The sequence below is a fragment of the Eutrema salsugineum genome, unplaced genomic scaffold, assembly GCF_000478725.1.
Source record: "Eutrema salsugineum unplaced genomic scaffold, Eutsalg1_0 scaffold_5, whole genome shotgun sequence".
NCBI classification, from domain to species: domain Eukaryota; kingdom Viridiplantae; phylum Streptophyta; class Magnoliopsida; order Brassicales; family Brassicaceae; genus Eutrema; species Eutrema salsugineum.
In genome coordinates, this window is record NW_006256612.1 from 837,306 (window position 1) to 857,331 (window position 20,026).

Consider the following 20,026-nt stretch of genomic DNA (forward strand, 5'->3'; position numbering starts at 1 on the left):
TCGGTGATTTTGTTTCCGGTAAATAGAAATACGTTTTGACGATTCCCAGCAACGTTTTTTGTGATTTTTTTAGTGAATTGACTCGAATTTTGGTGAGTTAGATTCGAGTTAACATTTTAAACTAACTTTTTGTCTTATACTATAACTCACTCACTAACTAGTCAACTATTATTTATCACTATATCAGAAAAGATTCAATGCAACTTTGACATAACTCGAAAACATCGACAACGATTCAACAAAAAGGATTCAGTGACAAATCCCATGAATATCCGGTGAAGATCGGAGGAAGATTCGGTGAAAATCCAAAATCTGGTTTTGATAATTGTAAAGAATGTTCATAGCTCTAGTATTGGATCATCATTATGTCCGATCAAAACTCTAGATGAACTATAGTGATAGCTGTTAAGATGTAACTAGATTCTACTCTGTGCCTCCTCACAAGAATTATTTTTAATTTATCAATTTTTTTAATATAATTTATGTTTTTTCTTTTTTTATATATAATTTTTTAATAAGTGATAAAAAATTTTTGTTTATATATAATTTGATTATATTGATTTATGTTTCCTAGTATATATATATATACTAGCTAACTGTCCCGCACTGTGTGCAGATTATAACCACTCGATAAGTAAGATCATCGTCAAAAAGAAAATCGATTTTTGTTCATAGATAATCTGTTTTTCCGTGACTATTGTATCATGTAAATCAAGCAATCAATAAACAATTTTCTAACTATAAAATTTGTATATAGTTAAGCAAGCATGAATTTAATATCAAACACAAAATTGTAGTTGCACTTCAAAACAAAAAAGTTAGTTAACTTTTTTCATATATATGTTTACGTATGTTTATTTAAAAAAGTTAGCTAACCCGTTGTGAACTTGTCCCCGTATAAAATGGTAATCCAAAACGACGTGTTTCATTCGCGAATGAAACACTGGATTAGCACATAGGAACGTGGCGCCAACGTTGTCGCAGTAAATCACTGGTGCGACTGGTAGCTTGATTCCGAGCTCTGTGAGAATGTTGCAGATCCATTGTATTCCGGAAGCTGTATTGGCAACTGATCTGTATTCTGCTTCTGTTGAGGATCGAGCTACACTTTTCTGCTTGTTGCAGGTCCATGATATCGGATTTCTCCCCAGATAAACAATGTAGGCATTGGTGGAGATGTAGTCGTCGGAATCTCCTGCCTAGTCTGCATCTGAAAACCCATGTAAAGTAAGATTATTGGCGGATGAAAAATATATGCCGTGTGTTGTCGTTCCTGCCAGATACATGAGGATTCTTTTCGCTGCCTGCCAATGATCATGGGTTGGTTGATGCATGAATTGTGACAGCTGGTTCACAGCATAAGCTATATCCACACGAGTGAATGAGAGATATTGGAGGCTGCCAACTAGCTTCCGATATTCAGTGAAATCCGAAAATTTTACGCCTGATGTGAGAGTAAGTTTAGGTGACGTTGCCGTTGGCGTGGACACCAGCTTGGCGTTGAGCATGTTGTGTTTGTGGAGAGATCAAGGATGTATTTCCGCTGTGAGAGATGAAGAACTTTTTCCGTGATATGCCTCAAGGCCGAGGAAGTAATTGAGATCTTCATGATTTTTGACGGAGAAGCGATCAGCCAGCATTTGTAAGATGTGCAAGACTTTTTTTTGATTGCTTCCTGTGATCAGTATATCGTCGACATACACCAAAACTCTGTAACTGACTTCAGCATGAAGAGGGATGTGTCAGAGAGTGAGTTTTGAAAGCCAATCTCAAATAGGTATGTCCGCAGTTCAGTATACCACACGTGTGGTACCTGTTTCAGCCGTAAATGGCCTTCCGGAGCCGACAAACGTGATCCGGTTTGTCTTGGTCTATGAATCTCGGAGGTTGCTCCATGTAAACTTCCTCCGTGAGAGTGCCCTGAAGAAATGCATTGTTTGCGTCAAGTTGTTTGGTGATATACGATCGAGTCACCGCAATGTCCAGAACCAGTCAGATCGTTGTGGATTTTATGACAGGGCTAAACGTTTCTGTATAATCTCTGCCCAGTTGTTGATTGTAGCCTTTGGCGACAAGCCTGGCTTTGCACCTGTCTAAGGAATCGTCTGGGAAAAACTTATTTTTAAATATCCACTTACAGCCTACGATGTTTTTGTTTGGAAGCCTAAGATCAAAGGTTTGATTTTGGGCAAATGCATTGAGTTCATCGGAGATTGGACTTCGCCATTTTGGGTCTTTCAGTGCCTGGTTCACAGTCATCGGCTCGGGTGGGAAAGAAGCAGGGACAGTGGCAGTAGGTTAGTTTGTTGGTTGGTTTGATAATGTTGCTTTTTGATAACACCGTATTTTAACCACTTTTATGGATAGTTTTGAAATACTTTTTCTATGTTTTCAATTGCTTTCAAGTACTTTTATTACGTTTTTCTAGTATTTGTAGTTCCAAGACTCTTTTCAGGTAACTTAGGGAAAAACTTAACAAAATGGATAGAAGACCAGATTTTAGCTCAGAGTCAAACCGTCAGAAGTTCACCCCCGATTGAAGGCCTTCTCACCGTCTGATCCAGCTCAAATTTGGAGATCTCAAAGATGGAAGTATCAGCTTTCCAGCACACTTTACAGCTTGGCAATCTAACGGTTCAATCAAAAGATACGCGAAGAACAAGATGTCCTGTAAACCAGCCAGCAAGCGTTTCCACCCGTGGCCAACAGGCCATTCCCTGCGGTCACAACCATCTCAAGCGTGGCCAGCCACCCATTCCCCGCAGTCACAACCATCCCTACAGCGGCCAGCCACCCATTCCCCTCGGTCACACACATCCCGACCGTGGCCAGCTAACTCTGAGTCCAAAGGCCTATTTCTGAAACCCATATCATTTTCCCAGCCTTGATTCCGGAACCCTAGACTCCAGAGATGTCTTGAGCACTATAAATACATGTTTTAGGAACCCTAATTCGTATGACCTCATATGCTCTTATTGTTTTAGAATACTTTTCAAGTTTTAGCTTTTAGGGAGAGAGAGATCTATCTCTTGAACCCTTGTTCTTTCTTTTTCAATTTCGGTTTCTGTACTACTTTTTAATACTATGTTTTTTATTTCGTTTATCATGTCTGAGTAGTTTTACTGTTGGATCTAAGGGATTTTCGATGTGGATATATATGTTCGATGAGGATTCCATGAGCTTTTGAGCCGAATCTTAGAACTTTTTTTTCTGAATTCGTTTTTACTGCATGAGAGTAGTGTCATGAACTACAATCTGATCCAGATGCTTGGTGACACAAAAGTGTTCATCCGGTGTCAGATCTAGTTTGGGAGAGCAAAACAAACATAGGAGTGGAAACCTACCTATGGGCAATTTGTGAATGCTGACGAGTCTTAAACATAATGAAACTTTTCTTTTCCAGGGCCTGAGTGGAAACCTACTGGTCAGGGTTGAGAGAGATAGTTGTATATGATCACGACAGTGGCGTATTCATACGTCTGTGACTCCAGTTCAAAAAGTTTAAGCTAAAATCTTATCAAATTTACTCTCTAGCAATGTTTTGAATCGTTCGTACCCTTGAGAAAACTTTCCTGAACCCCAGCGCTTTCTTTCTTATAGATTTACACCGATTTTCATTCAAGCTTTAGTCTAGTTTCTTTACTCTTTCAATCGATTTTCACTTAGCAATTAGGTCTAGCCGTTTTCTCGTTTTTACTCGTTTTCATTAAGTTTAGTTATTAGGTCATTTTCATTCCTGTATTCTCTTTTATGATTTGTTTTTACGTTTTAAACACACCACCAAAACCCTCACAAAACTCGCCTGGTTCTAGACTTCCTTACTTTATATTTCTTTTGAAGGTTTTTGCAGGAAAGATCCTCCTTCCATGTGGATTCGATCCCTAAGTACTACAATCGATCAGCTGTGCACTTGCGGCTATTGATTTCATTTAGGGTAAAACTTGATACCCTCACTACGACACGCATCAAGTTTTTGGCGCCGTTGCCGGGGAAGGTACGCATTTTCTTTTCCGCAAAAACCTAAGAAAGGTTGGTAAATCGACTCTAGAAACCCTTTTTCTACATATTTCCATTTTTCGGTTATTTTGTTTTCATTTCAGAAGATATGGATCATATAAATCGAAATCCTTACTATGAGGGAGGTTTTTACAACACTCCTCAAGCCACCAGACGCAGAGAGAAGCAGTACCTACGCAATCTCTACGAAGAAATTCGAACCGAAGACTATAGAACATTCTAGAACGAGCCATACGTACCTCCAATGGCAAATCCTAGATATCCTATGTATCGCCTACCTCACCAGGTTCTCCACCAAGATGAGAACGTCCAGCTCAGTAACAGACTGAGTCAGCTCGAAGGCGTAATCAAGCAGTTCACAGAAGCTCAAGCAACTGCTACAGCCGCTCTAAACAAAAAGATTGACGGGATATCAAAACTTTTCAATGAGAAGATCGATAACCTAGCTTCACAAGTCAAATCAATAGAAGAACGAGCAACAAAGGACACAGCTATGATCGCTAACAGGTTCGACACCATGGAGGAATAGCAAGCGAAGCACACCTACGAGCTCCGCAACACCAAAAAAAAAGTCATGGTCCTGGATTTCAAACTTGATGATGTGGAAAAGGCCCTAAACGAGGCTAAAAACGAGTCTTATGACTTCACAGTCGAAGTTTCAGAGAAGGTTACAAAGTCATTGACAAAACCGAAGAGCTTGACTCAACCATGGACAAAGTAGTCTACGCCCTTGATGAAGTTGAAGAAAAGGTTGAGGATCATACAAGGACTTGGAGAGCAGAATCCAGCAACCAAAACTAAAGACTCAAGTCCAGAGAGGAAGTACATCAGGCCAGAAGACCCAGGAGATCATCCAGGAAGCAAAGGAGCAAGCAACAGCAAACAATCAACTCGGAGACACTTTCCCGCGGTCGCGTCGCTTCCGACCGCGGCCAAGAAGCCTTCTCCCGTGGTCGTGCTTGGTCTACCCGCGACCCATGGGCATTTTCCCGCGGTCGCGTCTCCTGCAGTCAAGACCAACCAGAAAAACGTTCCAAAACAGCCCCGTTCAGCTTATACATGCAGTTGTGCGTCTGATACACCTCCTGGAATGACTAAACCCATCCATCAACAAATAGTTTGCTCCATCAGCACCCAAAGATCTGAAGACGAAGACAAGTCATTGCCCTGCAACATGGCCTTGTCTTGTGAAGATGAGTATGAAGAACAATACTCTGAAGATGAAGAGTATGGGTTGTTTGTAGAAGATCCAAACGCAGGATATTCCTCAGAAGACAGTTCAGGAGAAATTCAATGGATCACCAACAACATCAGTAGAGAGAAGCTCATGGAGTTCAAAAATGTGGTCAGGTCATTTCCTGTTCACCTAAGCTTTGATGAAATCTGGAAGCTCGGTCGTTTGCAAGTCTTTTTCAGGTACTGCAAGGAGTCTAAAGAGGATATCCATAGATACTTTATGCGAACTCGATACATGACAACACCAGAAGCAGCTGTCTATGCGATTCACCTAAAGAAGCCGGAAGAATGCAGCCACTACACCAACAAAATCAGCAAAGAGAAGCTCGATGAATTCAATGATGTAGTCCAAAATTTGCCTGAAGGAATCACCTTTGCAAGAGCTTGCAAGGACTTCATGATAGACCATTACTTCTGTGAGAGCAAAGAATCAATCCCTGAGATAGAAGACTTGTTCAATCATGCCAGAAGAGGTAAACCTGTTCGAACACTTCACAAAATCGAAGGTGTAGGTCAGTTTCTCATCTCTTGTTCTATTAGAGGAGAAATGTTTAAAAATGTGCTTTGTGATTCTGGAGCTTGTCTTAACATGATGTACAAGGCAATTGCTTTGAGACTTGGTATTAAGCATCTGCGCAGGACTAGAGCAAGAATTACTCTAGCTGATGATTCCAATGCAACACCTCAAGGAATAGCTCATGACATTCCTTTGAGAATAGGAGATTGCATCGTGCCTGTTGACTTCTACATTGTCGAAACGAGAGACGCAACACATCCAGTGATTCTCGGATGGTTTTTTCTAGCAACTTCTGGAGCTATAATGGACTGGCCAAACCGGAGGATTTCGTTTGCTAATATCGACAAAGATGTCTTCACAGAAGCTGTCCCATACAACAGCAAAGCAGGAAAACGTTCTGCAACAGAAGAGTTTGAAGAAGAACTTTGGAGTGATGAAGAACCTGTTAGGCAAAGTAAGGAGATGTCGAAAAGGACTTGTCTCAGGACAAGGTCTTCTTCATTGGACTAAGCCACGTTCAACACCAAAAGTCGAGTTAAACGACTTAAAACAGAAGCGCTTAATGGGAGGCAACCCATTTAGGTATTGTTTTCTTTAGGATTTTTCTTTCTTTTTCTTTTGATCTTTTTATTTTTCATAGTTTCAGGTGTTTCTTATAAAACAAAAAAAAAGCCAAAAAAATATAAAAAAACAGAAAAAACCAAAAAGAAGGATGGTCCCTGACTGCTCGGCCCAGCATGAACCAAGGAGAAGCAGGAAACAGGCCGCGATATAAGCCCCCGCGGTCACAGATGCTCTGACCGCGGGAAATGCATGATCGACCGCGGCTGCGTCTTCCTGATCGTGGCCAAAAGCCACTTCACCGCGGTCGCGTGGCTCCTGACCGCGGTGAATGGTCATTGAGATCAAACCCGACCCCAAATCACCTACTTCACCTCATTCCACCTCACCAATCCCCATTCCACCTCATTCATCACTTCCCACCACCTTCATCACCACTTATCACCTTCCCAAACCTCTTCGAATGAATCTGGTCCATCACCACCAGCATCCCGGATCCAGGTAAGTTCTCTTTGGCCTTACCAATTCGATTATCTATGCATTTTTCTCATCCAATCTCGAGTTGTTTCACACTGAGGACAGTGTGATTTAAGACTGGGGGAGGATTTCATCCTTTTCTAACCACTTTTCTTTCATGAGTCTTGCATTATCTACACTTTTTGTATTTTTCTTAAAGTTTTTCAAAATCGGTTTTCAAAAAAAAATACGTTTTAAAAGGGAATGGTGAACATGAATCAATGATAGTTGACTGTGTGCTTTTAGACTGTTCCTAGTGACATGCTCATTCATGATTTAGGACTAAACTAGGCGGTAGCTAAGCACATTTGAAACGAAGTACCCAGAGGAATTTGAATGATTTCGATTTAGATGAAGGAATACACTAGCTCTGTTTTATTTGGACTTAATTTGGACTTAATTTTCTCATTGAAGCATTAGACCAGGAAAACAAATCATACATTCAGGACTCCTTTATCCTTTTATCACTCTCTGTTGATCCTGAATGGCTAGTTCATCTTTAGCTAGTTCCCCACCTTAACCAATCCTCTTTCAAACCACATGCACTCTTGTTTTCTATTGTCTTATATGCAGATAAGTGCCAAAAAAAACGTTGGGGAGAAAGAGGAACGACACAGTTTTCAGTCACCAAAAACAGAGACCTGCGATTTGCCGGAAAAGTTCCCGGAAGGATTCAACACAAGAGGGAGCTCAGTTTGCCTTAGAAAAGCCTTAAATTTTGGTACAATCTCGTCCTCTAGTCTGTCTCTCTTTAAAAAGCATTTCCTTTCAAAAAAAAAATCAAAAAATAAGAAAAGAAAGGAAATAAAAGCCTTAGAGAGTCTAGAGAGGTCGAATTTTAAGTCCCAAAGCAACTGAAGTTCGATTTTATGAGTTTTGGAGACCATTTTCTGATTCTGGGAAAGAATCTAAGTCTAGGGGAATAACTGTTTATAACAAAGGAGGAAGGATTATGCAACAACATTTGGAAAGAAGAAGTGACTGAAAATTGCGGTCATCAACAGGCCCTTATCTCTCTAGCGGTTATGCATATTATCTTGCATCCTCCAGACTCATCAGGTAACCCGAAACACTTTAACTCCACCACTTAAACAACCCTTTAATGCCAAATGCCGTCTACCCTGGATGATGTCTTTAATTAGAACTCACTATTGAACTTAATGAATGTAGAGAGCTAGTTGACTGGAATCAAGATTTAGATTGTTTAAGTTTTGCATGACGGAAAAAGTGGACTAGTATCTCTTGTGTATTGGTGAGAATTTTCTAGACTAAGTTGTGGATTGATGCACGATATTTGGTCCCAGTTTAGGAGTTCATGTCTCTGAGATTTGTGCATTTCCTATTTTTGTTTTCACTTAACCAGTTTAGGCTTTTGCTTTGTTTGAGGACAAACAAAGATTTAAGTCTAGGGGAGTTGATAACACCGTATTTTGACCACTTTTATGGATCGTTTTGAAATACTTTTTCTATGTTTTTAATTACTTATAAGTACTTTTATTACGTTTTTCTAGTATTTGTAGTTCCAAGACTCTTTTCATGAAACTTAGGGAAAAGCTTAACAAAATGGATAGAAGACCAGATTTCAGCTCAGAGTCAAACCGTCAGAAGTTCACCCCCGATTTAAGGCCTTCTCACCGTCCGATCCAGCTCAAATTTGGAGATCTTAAAGATGGAAGTATCATCTTTCCAACACACTTTACAGCATGGCAATCCAACGGTTCAATCAAAAGATACGTGACGAGCAAGATGTCTCGTAAACCAGCTGGCAAGCATTTCCACCCGCGGCCAACAGACCATTCCCCGCGGTCACAAGCTCCCCGACCGCGGCCAGCCATCCATTCCCCGTGGTCACGCACATCCCGACCGCGGCCAGCTAACTCCAAACCCGAAGGCCCATTTCTGAAGCCCAAAATGATTCCCTCATTTGGAGAAACCCTAAGTGGCGCCCAGAGATGTCTTAAGCACTATAGATACATGTTTTAGGAACCCTAATCATCATCACCCTTTTACACCAGCTTGTTTTTTTATTGTTTTTACTTTAGCTTTTAGGGAGAGAGAGATCTATCTCTTGAACCCTTGTTCTTTCTTTTTCAATTTCGGTTTCTGTACTACTTTTTAATACTATGTTTTTGATTTCGTTTATCATGTCTGAGTAGTTTTATTGTTGGGTCTAAGGGATTTTTGATGGGGATATATATGTTTGATGAGGATTTCATGAGCTTTTAAGCCGAATCTTAGAACTTTTTCTTCTGAATTCGTTTTTACTGCATGAGAGTTGCGTCATGAACTACAATCTGATCCAGATGCTTGGTGACATGAAAGTGTTCATCCGGTGTCAGATCTAGTTTGGGAGAGCAACAAACATAGGAGGGAAACCTACCTATTGGCGATTTGTGAATGCTGACGAGTCTTAAACATAATGTACCTCTTCTTTTCCAGGGCCAGAGTGGAAACCTACTGGTCAGGGTTGAGAGAGATAGTTGTCTATGATCACGACAGTGGTGTATTCATACGTCCGTGACTCCAGTTCGAAAAGTTTAAGCTAAGATCTTATCAAATTTACTCTCTAGCAATGTTTTGAATCGTTCGTACCCCTGAGAAAACTTCCCTGAACCCCATCGCTTTCTTTCTTATAGAATTACCCCGATTTTCATTCAAGCTTTAGTCTAGTTTCTTTACTCTAGTTTCTTTACTCTTTCAATCGATTTTCACTTAGCATTTAGGTCTAGCCGTTTTTCTCGTTTTTACTCGTTTTCATTAAGTTTAGTTATTAGGTCATTTTGATTCCCGTATTTGTTCTTTAAGATTCGTTTTTACGTTTTAAACACACCACCAAAACCCTCACAAAACTCGCCTGGTTCTGGACTTCCTTACTTTATATTTCTTTCGAAGGCTTTTGCAGGAAAGATCCTCCTTCCTTGTGGATTCGATCCCTAAGTACTACAATCGATCAGCTGTGCACTTGCGGCTATTGATTTCATTTAGGGTAAAACTTGACACCCTCACCACGACACGCATCAAGTTACGCATCACTTTTCGGCGAGTTTGCATCGGGTGGGTGTTTACAGGTTGTGGTGGATTCGTTGTTGTTGTGGGTGATGGTGTCGGGTTTGGTTGTGGGTGGTGGTGAGTTGAAGTTGGGTTTGTAGTTGGATTTGGGCATGGGTTTGGAGTTTTGGAAGTTGGGCCTTGTGAATTTCGGGAAGTTGGGCTTTGTGTTGCGGTTGAGGTGATCTCCGTCGGCATGGGCTCTTCACGACAAGTCGTGAGCAGAGCCAAAGGAGCAGCTGTCGTCGACGGAGCTGTCTGGTGGGGATGAGTCGTCGGGGGTCCCTCTGGGTGAGACAGTGGTGACGATACGAGTTGCGTTGATAGAGGAATGACATCGTTCTGAAGATTGGAGATTGACGGTGGTGAAGCTTCTTGCGATGGTACTTTAGGGGTGAAAGTGTGAAAGGGGAATGATGTCTCGTCAAATTTCACATGCCGAGAGACATAGATGCGACCAGTGCTCGGTTGGAGACAGAGATACGCACTTTGGGTGAGTGAGTATCCAAGGAACACGCACGGGCTGGAGCGATTCTCCAATTTGTTGTTGGTGTATGGTCGAAGCCAGGGAAAACAAAGGCAGCCAAATACTCGGAGTTTCTTGTAGTTCAGGGCTGTTCCAAACAATTTTTGGAATGGAGAGGTCATCGCGAAAACTGGAGTTGGAAGACGATTAATGAGATAGACGGCAGTTGCAAACGCATATGTCCAGTGGGTTTTTGGCATTGCGGCGTGTGTGAAGAGAGACAGCCCAGTTTCAACGACGTGAAAGTGCTTGCTCTCAGAGATTCCATTGTGTTCAGGTGTGTGTGGAGGAGTTGTGAAGTGAGAGATTCCTGCTTGGACAAGAAAGCTGCGAAGCGCTATTGTCTGTATATAGCGTTCCAATTTTACAGTTGAACCGGTTCTCCACCAACTCTTTAAACGGTATGATCATCTCACGTACTTGGGATTTGGTTTTTAATGGGTAAAGCTAGGTGTATCGAGAGTAGTGATCTATTAGGATGAGGTAGTATTTGTAGTTGTCGGTGGAATGGATTGGGGAGGACCAGACATCGGAGAAAATGTATTCAAGTGGGCGAGTGGAGGTGATAATAGTTTGTGAAAAGGGAAGTTTGTGGCTTTTATTGATAGAGCAATCGTTACATAAAGAGTTTGAGGCAACAGATTGCGAACATTGTAAATAATAACGAGAGATAACAGTTTTAAGAGTTGATGGAGAGGGATGCCGTAGACGATAGTGCCAGTCTTCCATGGTTGGTTTTTGGGATGTGGATACGAAGAATGATTTGATGGTAGATGTTGAAACTGGCCACTCGTATAACCATTAGTCTTGCCTTGGAACAATGGGACCCCCGAGAATAGATACCTGAAAAGTTGATGGGAAAAATTCCACATAAACTTTGTTAGTGTTGCAAAGCCGATATACAAAGATAAGATTTTTGTGGATATGAGGAACACAGAGTATACTGGTTCAATTGAGAGGGCGAGAGGGAGAGGGTAGAGACTGTGAACCAGTGTGAGTGATAGAAATACCTGAACCATCTCCGATGAGAACAGAGTCATTGCCGTGATACGGCTGGTGAAGGACAAGATTGTTTAAATCGCTGGTCATATGGTGTGTTGCACCACTGTCCATGAGCCAAGCATTCCCCGGTGTTGGATTCCCAATTGCAACATTGGCATTTGGTGGCCACGGACGATTGAAGTTTGGCTGTTGCATTGGTGGTGCAGCAGATTGATATGCAGAGAGTTGAGAGTATCGTTTGGCGCTGTGCCCTTGGATTCCGCACAACTAACATCATCCCTGGTAATCCTTTGTGATTCTTGAATCTTGTTTCTGTGTGTTGTTGTTGGATCAGTATTGACTGGATTGATGATTCTGGTTCCACTGTCGTTGTTGCGGTTTGTTGAATTTTTGTTGTGGAGCACTAGCGAGATTGGCGGTGACAGGTACGACTTCAGATTGTGTGGAGTTAGAGAGCAGTTTTTTGCTTCTTTGTTCAGAAGCTTTTCGTGGATTTCAGTGATTGAGGGAGGGGTGTCTCTGCTTTCGATCTGGTCCGCAATGGTCTTGTAGTCTTCCGGAAGACCCTCCAAGATGTACTCGATTTGGTCTTCAGGATCGAGCGGCTTGCCGAGTAAGGAAAGTTCATCAAAATGGATGATGAGGCCTTGAATGTACTAGTGGATTGATTTGGTTCCATTGGTCCAATGTTTCAGTTGGTGTCGGATCTGGCTAAAGTGACCTCTGCTTGGTTTCGCATAAGTGGCTGCGTGAGTATTCCAGATCTCCGCTGTCGTCTTGGTTTTCGAGAGGATTGGTTGAACAGACATGGAAATGGCACCAAGCAAGCCACTGTATATAAGCTTGTCCTAGCGTTTCCATTTACTGTGAGCAGGATTGGCGGTTGTTGCACCGGTTGTGGTGATTGTTGGTGGAGGCGCAGACGTGGATCCGTCTAGGTATCCGGCTAGATCATAGCCATCAAGCAGCGCATGGATCTTGATACTCCACATCGGGTAATTGCTTGTGGTTAATTTTGTGACATTTGACATGTTCACATTGAGGAGAGTATTCTGGGTTATATCAGCTGTTTAAGCAGTGTGGTTTTCTATGAGGGAATGAGAAAGAAGGGAGGAAGAAGATGATGGGAGAGAAGAAGATTTAAAAGGAGGGAGAGGCGGCTAAAAAAATTAGGTTTTTAGTGCCTGCTCTACTACCATGTTGAATGTAAAGCTTGTATTCATTATAGATAGGGATTACAACATATATACTCGTACAAGTAGGACACCAAGGATGGTGAGTTATGGAGACTTCCATAAGCTATACAAGAGAATATTGAGTAATAAAGAGGTTTCCTTCTTATATCCTTTACACCAGGGGCCCAGACAGTAACCACAAGAGAAACAACAAATTATGAGTTTGAAAAGAAGAATATACAAGAATAATGAACAAAAAATCCGTAAAACAAAAGTAAGCATGTCAAATCGAAGAGATTAACAGTATTCGATCCTTACTTTTTGAAACCTTACTTCCCAAGCACATTGTGAGTAAGACTTCGGTTTTGTATCCTTATTGGTTTATGGTCGGTTTGGGTCCATGATTTGGCAGCATACCAAACTGGTTTGATTAAACCAATAGTTATGAGAAATTGGTTCTTATAACTTCCATATATGAAGAGTTGTGACTCTTCAAACTGTATCTCTTCAATATGTATATATATGAGATATTGCAGAGAGAATTTTGTGTCTGTTTACAACAGTTAGTGACTGTTGGTAAACAAAGAAATTACAGAGGAGAGAGAAAACGTTTTAGAGAGAGAAAGGTTGAAGAGATCAATTGGAAGGACATTTGAACGGTGATAAGTGGTTGATTTCCATCTGTGATCTCTTCTCCGATCTCCGCATCCGTTTTCAGATCATACCGAGTCATATTCATCGCCAAACCGAGCAAAGGTATGTATTCGGTTTAAATGCTTCCGCATAAAACTCTTACATTGGTAGCAGAAGGATTCGGTTCTGGAATGAACAAGTTCATAGTAATCATGAATTGAAACCGCTATTGTTAGTCACACTCGTTCATGATGAATTGGAGAAAATGGTTAATGCTTAAATGATTGAAAATGGTGAATTCATGAATATATGATGAAATGAATTGACACTTTGCATAGATGTTTGCCATATAGGCTTGAATGATTCTGGAAAATATCACTTTGAGAACCACAATAGATTGCATGAATTTTGAAAAATAGTGAGAAAACCGGAAATACTTTTTCGTCCATATCTCTCTGTTTATAATTCAGAATTATGTGATTTTAGTTTTCGTGCGTAGGTATTGAAATTATCTTTTGATTGATATATAAAACGCATGATTTGGTTTCGTATTTAGAGAGATATCAGGGTCAAAATTTTCAAACGTTTTTTGCTATTTAACGAGATTGAAGAAGATGATGAACAGTACCCGCAGAATAAAAAATTGAATTAAGTTTTTTTTAATACATGTTTTATTTGTTAATTCATGTATAAAATACTTTGATCAAGTGGGAACTCTGATTACTTTAGAACTTAAAATTTTGCATGGAACAAATTAATTTATTATAACAAAGTTTTGATATGGGTGATGATTGGGAACATAGTGAACTCTCGATCTCATATTAAAGTTGAGTTATTTTATATTAGTTTGTATTCATGGAAAAATTATATGTTATATGTTAAGAGTATGTAAAGAAAGTAATGTCTCTAAGATGTTCAAACAGGTATGTCGTCTGCTTGTAAGAACATCATTGCTGACCTCAACCGATGAGACAAATTGGATGGTGACAATTACGATCCTCGAGGAGCAAGAGGTTAAAGATACTCTTTTCCATCACATGGAAGAGCCTGAGTAGGATACTACGGCTCAACATGAGAAATATCAGCAGGCATATGTTGCCTGGAAAAGAAGAATAGCATCGTTCGCATCACGTTGTTGAGTTGTATGAAAGATGATCTCATGTGTGAATTTGAAGAGTACGAAATTGCGAAAGGCATGTGGGAGGCCTTGAAAGATAAGTTTGGTGCCACATCGGCTACCAAACTTAGGAGACTTAATCAAAATTTTAATGATTATAAGAAGCGCCCAAATCAATCAATGAGGCAGCATCTTCATGTCAAACATGATTAGAGAGCTCAAAAATGCTGGTCAGATCATGTCTAATGAATAGCAAGTCCATGCGGTTCTCCACTCGTTGCCTGAAAGTTGGGACCATAAGAAGATTCAGATGACGCACAATGAAAATGTGAAAACATTTGAAGATATATCACGTCATCTTGAGTTAGAGGACGAGCGCTTAGAGGCTTCTAAATCCTTTAACGAGGCCAAATTTGCGAGTTCAAACTCAGATTTGAAATGCAAGAAAGGTAACATGGGAAACAAGGCTCCCCATCAGTCTGAACTTAAGAGGCCAAAGAAATATGCCAAGCGTGGCAAGAATGGAGGCAAGAAGGATAAAACCAAAATGAAGTGCTACAATTGTAGCTCATTGGGTCACTTTGCTCGTGAATGCACTGAGGCAAAGAAGGTATTATCCTTGGACTCTACATGCAAATATGCTTATGTTTCTAGTTGTGTAATGCTTACAGAATCTCATCTTTCGTGGATTGTAGACTCAGGAGCAACAGACCACGTAGCTAGAAGTCGAGAAGCATTTGTAGAGTACCAACGGGTGCCTAAAGGTACAAGATGGTTGTATGTGGGAAACAACTCCAAAGTTGCTGTTCAGGGTATCGGCACTTGCCAACTACACATGCGTGGCGGAAAAACTCTCATACGACACGATGTCTTGTATGCTCCTGAAATCCGTCGAGACCTGATCTCTGTTTTGGCTTTACTTAAGTTAGGATTTAGTTTGAACTTCCATGACATGTGTTTGCACATTTCTCTAGGGTCTGTGTTCTTTGGTTCTGGTTACGCTTGTGATGGTTTTATTGTAATTGATTGTACTACAAATGTTAATACTATAAGTAATGTTGATAATTGTTTTTCATATGTCACAAGTTCTGAAAATGTTGAAATGAATGTGTGGCATTCTAGACTTGGTCACATTGGAGTCAATCAAATAAATAGATTGGCTAGAAAAGGTCTTCTAGGCTCATTAGCCCGAGTTTATCTTGACACATGTGAACCATGTTTGGCTAGAAAAGCAATTAGAAAACCATTTGGAAAAGCGACTAGAGCTCAATTTCTATTGCAATTAGTTTATTCAGACATATGTGGTCCGATGAATGTGAGGGCGAGGAATGGAGCTTTATTTCATCACTTTTATATATGATTTCACTCGATTCGGGTATATGTAATTTCACTTAAGTCAGAAGCACTAGAGTGCTTTAGACGATATATCACTTTGGTCGAGACTCAGTTGGAAAGGACGATCAAGTGTTTGAGAACGGATCGAGGTCGTGAATACCTATCTGAACAGTTCAAAAGACTGTGTGATGAAAAATGTATTGTCAGACAATTGACTACCCCTTATACACCACAAAAAAATGGTGTAGCGGAAAGAAGAAATCGAACTCTTCTTGAAATGGTTAGGTCTATGATGGCACAAGCTAACCTTCCAATTTCATATTGGGGAGATGCATTACTGACTGATGCCTATATACTTAACATTGTTCCCTCCAAATATGTTACTACTACTCCTTATAAATTATGGACGGGAAGAAAGCCCGACCTAATGCATCTGAGACCTTGGGGGTCTGCAGCATTTGTTCGTGATATCTTTCATCCTCATGGGAAATTGGTTCCTAGAAGAAAGAAGTGTATCATCATAAGATACTCTGAGCATTCTAAAGGTTATGTCTTTATCGGCGAACAATCAGATGAAGTGTAACAGAAATCGAATCACGAGATGTCACGTTCTTGGAAAATGATTTTTCTAGAAGGGGAGAGATTGATAAAGGACTCCATCTCGAAGAGATAGCAGAGACAACTAGTGTTCCTTCTACTAACCAATTTATGGAAGTTGATGAAAGTTCACATGAACTATCACAACTTAGTGGGAGAGAGACATTGGTTGGTGATTCCTCTATGGAGGAAGCAGAAGAGTCTGAACTACGTAGAAATAACCGTGGAAAAGTTCTTAGACGTCGTTTTGAGATTGAAGGGGAAGCTTTTATGGTTGCTCTACATGATAATCAAGAGCCTAGATCAGTTCAAGAGGCTCTCTCTTGCCCAAACTCAGTTGAATGGAATAATGCAATAGGAGAAGAATTAGAATCTATGAAATTTAACCATGTCTGGGACTTGGTTGATCTTCCGCCAGAACGTCGAGCGATCGGAAACAAATGAGTTTTCAAGATCAAACGTAAAGGCGGATGGATCCATAGATAGGTACAAGGCTTGCTTGGTAGCAAAGGGTATAGACTATGAGGAAACTTTTTCACCTGTGGTGAGGTTTGCCTCAATTCGCCTTATTCTAGCTATAGTTGCCAGACTTAGAATTACATCAGATGGACGTTAAGACTGCGTTTCTTAATAGGGAACTAGAAGAAGATATTTACATGCATAAACCTGCTGGGTTTGTTGTAAAAGGCCATGAGCATAAAGTTTATAAGTTTCGATGTTCAATATATGGCCTAAAACAAACTTCTAGGCAATGGTATCTTCGTTTTCTATAAGCTATAACATCTTATGAGTTTACGATGATTAGTGAAGACCATTGTGTCTACGCCAAGAGCACTGGACAATCCTTTGTAATTCTATCTCTTTATGTTGACGACATCTTATTGGCTAGAAACGATATGGAGTTTCTATTAACCGTTAAACAATGGTTATCATCTCATTTCGAGATGAAGGATATGAGAGAAGCTGATTACATACTTGGTGTTAAGATACACCGAGACCGTTCAAGGAAATTACTAGCTCTTTCACAAAAGTCTTACATTCGAACAATCCTTGAAAGGTTTAAGATGCTTGACTGTAATCCCATTGAAACCCCAATCGCAAAAGGTAAAGGCCTTAGCCGTAATATGTGCCCTAAGACCAATGGTGAGAAAAGAGAGACGGATAGAGTCCCATACTCTAGTGTTATAGGCAGTTTGATGTATGCCATGATGTGCACCCGACCAGATATTTGTTATGCGGTTGGCTTGGTAAGTCGTTACCAGTCAAATCCCGGGAAGAAACATTGGATGGCAGTGAAGAGGGTCCTCAGATACTTGAAGGGGACAACGTACTATTCTTTGTGTTATCAAGGAAGTGATTTACGCTTGACGGGTTATACAGATGCCGATTGGGCTGGTGATCTGGATGAGCGTAGGTCGACTTCAAGATATGTTTTCCTACTCAGTGATGGTGCCTTTACTTGAAGTAGCAAAAAGCAATCTTGTACAGCTTTATCCACGATGGAAGCTGAGTTCATTGCATGTTCAGCATCAGGTCAAGAGGTTGTATGGCTAAAGAGGTTCTTAGAGAGCTTACAAGTCAGAACAGAGGGTTCGTGTCCTGTGACTATTCATTGTGATAGTCAAGCTTGTATCGCTTACATGAAAGATCTCAAGTATCATGGGAGGACAAAGCACATTGAAATTAAGAATAATTTTGTTAGAGACATTGTGGCAAAGAAAGAAGTGGTCCTTAAGTACATATCTACGCATAGGATGGTCGCTTATCCATTTACTAAGCCCATCCTAGAGATGTGTTCCTTGCACATGTTCGAGCGTTAGGTTTTCATAGAGTTTGATCTATGTACTAATGGAGCTTTGCTATTTGACATTGTATTTATGTTTGATATTTAATACATATCTAAGGATATTTCAAACAATTTACAATGGTCGCTTTTAGATTGCATACTTACATATAAATTTTGAGAAGAGTCCCCAAGTTAGAGATTGGTTCATTCACATGAACAATCGTCTTAGAATTCTTTGTGCAAGACTAAGACGAGACGTGATAAGCTTGGCACTAGTGGGAGCTTGCCTCGTAATGCTTATCAATGTCGCCTTAATAGGAAGTTAAGATGAGATATGCTATTAAAATCTCGATCATGATTGTCCCAGAATCATGAATACTTGGCATAGCTGGATAAGTACATAATCAGGCGCTAGAAAGTGAGCTGGTGGTAGCTTGATCCATATAGCGGTGTTTGGTTTATCCAATGGACTATACTCTTAAAAGAAGAGTTAATCGCTATAGCATGTGAGTCATACCACATGTGCTAATACAGCCATATAAGAAGCAAGTGATTTTTTTTATAATCCCTATCTCTTGCAATGTGAGTTCCTATAAACCTGTTTATGGTTCCAAGGTTACCCTTGAACCTTCGCCTATGTTTTGAAGGGATGAGCTAATGTTTGCTACTTTAATATGTTTTTCGACGGTGATGAAATAATTAGCCTTATGAAACATGCTAGGAAAGCAGTTAGTTCAGATCCGATAGACATGAGAAAGGAAGGGAAAACTATTTGCTTTTATATTGACATATGTGTTTGCTGGCCAGCCACTATATCACTCAATTGGAGTTTGTATATAGTGAACACATGATGTAAGAAAAGGTCCAACATATGCTTTAGGGATAAGATATGTTATGCCTGATATAAAAGGCAAATGAGTTTGGGGAATAGCGAGACATGCTGAAATTCAAATATTTTTCTTAGGGTTGTAGCTTGTATGTATCCCTAACAGGTGCATAGTTTAGCTCCCAAGTGCAGGTGTATTCGCAAGGGTCGCACGGTTCATTTGCCGTATGATTTCCAATTTACGATTCTCAAGCTTAATGTCTAATATTTCTTCAATGCTTATTATGCTCCATATCATGTGCGAGTGTGAGATATTGGTTTATGGTCGGTTTGCTGATAACACCGTATTTTGACCACTTTTATGGATCGTTTTGAAATACTTTTTCTATGTTTTTAATTGCTTTCAAGTACTTTTATTACGTTTTTCTAGTATTTGTAGTTTCAAGACTCTTTTCAGAAAATTTAGGGAAAAGCTTAATAAAATGGATAGAAGACCAGATTTCAGCTCAGAGTCAAACCGTCAGAAGTTCACCCCCGATTGAAGGCCTTCTCACCGTCTGATCCAGCTAAAATTTGGAGATCTTAAAGATGGAAGTATCACCTTTCCAGCACACTTTACATCTTGGCAATCCAACAGTTCAATCAAAAGATACGCAAAGAGCAAGATGTCCCGTAAACAGCCGTCAAGCGTTTCCACCCACGGTCAACAGACCATTCCCCGCGGTCACAAGCTCCCCAACCGCGGCCAGCCATCCATTCCCTGCGGTCACGCACATCTCGACCGCGGCCAGCTAACTCCGAACCCGAAGGCCCATTTCTGAAGCCCAAAATGATTCCCTCATTTGGAGAAACCCTAAGTGACGCCCAGAGATGTCTTAAGCACTATAAATACATGTTTTAGGAACCCTAATCATCATCAACCTTTTACACCAGCTTGTTTTCTTATTGTTTTTACTTTAGCTTTTAGGGAGAGAGAGATCTATCTTTTGAACCCTTGTTCTTTCTTTTTCAATTTCGATTTCTGAACTACTTTTTAATACTATGTTTTTGATTTCGTTTATCATGTCTGAGTAGTTTTATTGTTGGGTCTAAGGGATTTTCGATGGGGATATATATGTTCGATGAGGATTCCAT